Below are 2,512 nucleotides of genomic sequence, written 5' to 3'. Positions count from 1 at the left end.
ATTATTTTCAAACCAAGCAGCCATTTGGCATAGCTCTGGTGTTGATATAAGGCTGTTCTTAAATCCTTCACATCTAAATGTGTGATCATGTTCTGGCCTCAGTGAGTTCAGTTAGAGTGCATGTGCTCTCTAGTTGTGGTAACTTATAAAACTATCTGCTTCCAAAGCTTTCATGGGGCAGAGGGTCATGGTCCCCATGAGGGAATGTCAAACTGAGCGATAACTCTTTAGGGTTGATTTTTGCTGTTTGATTCCACAAAGATTTTTATTACAAAGAAATCTTTTTTTCTTTTACTCTCCAAGTTCAACTTTATTCAAGCATGCTCATCTGGAGTAGACTTAACCAGCTGTTGCTGCATTTTAAACGTGACACATATACTGAAATACTTCATAGCTGCGTGGCTAAAATCAGTGATGTGTTGCAGAAATGGGGGGTGGGGCTCATAGAGCATGGAAATGACCCAACGAATGACCCAACAAGATCATTTATACATTCAGCTCAACAATCTCTAACAGAAGATTTAAATTTGATGATTTTCATGGAAAAGTAATTAAGCCCCAGTTGAGTCTGGATGTCCAAATAACAATAATGACCAAAGAGGACAGCCGTTTGAGAGTAAAACCTGTGTGAAAGTGGTGTGATTGTGGTTTTAACTTTATAGAAGTGATGCAGCAGCTAAAAAAAAAGTTTACATTTTAGAACTGTAGCGCCATCTGCTGGACAATCTGGCTTTTCACAGCTAGGACAAACTGGTGCATTTATTCATTCATGTATTAGTTTATTTATTTAATTACAGGTATGAAAGTGATAACTGCATTTGTTCATTACAAATTATTCCAGGAAATATTACAGAGTGAAAACTTCAATTGTTAAACTCAAAGGTGACCACTCTTCTGGATGTGTCTAAACTAGTTATCAAGCACCCAGCCCCTTTCTTTTACTTACCATCTACATAGAAATTAAACTATATGTTTAATCTGTACATATTTATGAGGTATGTAGTATATGGGGGGAGCTAGGTTGCCCTGGAGCCAAATGTAACTATGAGCTTCCCCATTTCCCTACTTGATGTTATTAATAACCAATCTGCCACACACACAGGAATCCAGAGACAAGACACCAATGGGGTTTCAGATCTAGCTTCCAGTCATGCTCCTCCATGTCAAACTATCATTGCCCACTTGAGCACTGAAGTCCTACAGCTGGACAATGGAGTACCCAGATGGAACACCATCTAGAAAAGGGACTTTTGGAATCTCTTAGGACTTTCATTAATGGTTTCCTGAACTGTTCTTTGTTCTTCAATTCATGGATCACTCTTCAATCTCTACATGCAATTAACAATTGACTGCAGCTGTGAGCGCCGTACACCCCCCCCCCCCCTCCCTATTGGAGTATGATGTTTTGCAACTGTGATGTTCGTGCTTCTATGTTGAGGAGTTTTTTGTATTGTAGAGCTACTCCCTGCTGGGATTAACTCTGCTATGCCTTTTTTACCTTACCCCAATTATCCTCATGTAACACCCTTTTTATCTAATGAAATGAGCGCCGTTCTGGCTGCTCTCGTGGACTGCCTGGCCTGTTTTGTCTACATGTGTGTGTGTTTAGCCTTGGTCAGGTTGTGTTAGTAGAGTCAAGCTCCTATGCTCTGGGTCGCTGGAGCGCTGGCAATAAAGCTTATTCTGATTCTGATTCTGATGCACCTGGGTCAGGTCACACACACAATGACAACATTGCCCATCACAGTTATGCAGATGACACCCAGATCTTCTTAGCTCCGTCACCCAGTGGCTGTTGTCCTCCAGACTCTCTGTCAGTGTTTGGAGCAAGTCAATGATTGGATGTAGTCAAACTTCAGGGCAGCAGTAGCTCAGGAGGTAGAGCAGGTTGTCCAGTAATTGGAAGGTTGTAGGATGTATCCCAGCTCCCACCAGAGAATGCTGCTAGTGTGTCAACACACTTAGCCCACCTTGCCTGCTGGAGGTGGTCGGAGAAACTTGTGACACAAGTGCTTGACAGTCTTGCAGCCTTCAGTGCGCCCCAGGGCAGCTGTGGCTACAGTGCAGTTTATCACCACCAGTGTGTGAATTTGTGTGTGAATGGGTATTCTATTCTGATTGTGTTGTGAAGCACCTTGGGGGGTTGTAGAACACTAAGAAGGTGCTATAAAAAATAGATGCCATTTACCAAACTTCTCCCAGTTAAACAAAGACAAGACTGAAGTTATTGTCATTGGAAATAAGGATAGGATGGAGGTTATTGCTCATCTTGGCTTCAGAAGAATAATTTTAAAAACTCAGGTTAGAAATCATGGTGTCATACTTTATTCGAACCTGAGTTTCACTGGTCACATTAAAGCTATATCTAGATCAACAGTTTATCATCTTCATCAAATAGCACGACTCAGAGGTCTCAGAGAAGCTCATTCATGCGTTCATCTCCAACAAGCTGGACTATTGTAAAGGTCTTTTAACTGGTTTTCCCCAAAAATAAAAAAAAAACTGTGAGGCA

The sequence above is a fragment of the Nothobranchius furzeri genome, chromosome 9 (assembly GCF_043380555.1).
Source record: "Nothobranchius furzeri strain GRZ-AD chromosome 9, NfurGRZ-RIMD1, whole genome shotgun sequence".
In the NCBI taxonomy this organism is placed as follows: domain Eukaryota; kingdom Metazoa; phylum Chordata; class Actinopteri; order Cyprinodontiformes; family Nothobranchiidae; genus Nothobranchius; species Nothobranchius furzeri.
The sequence above is the reverse complement of the archived record's forward strand: the minus strand, read 5'-3'. Positions refer to the sequence as shown.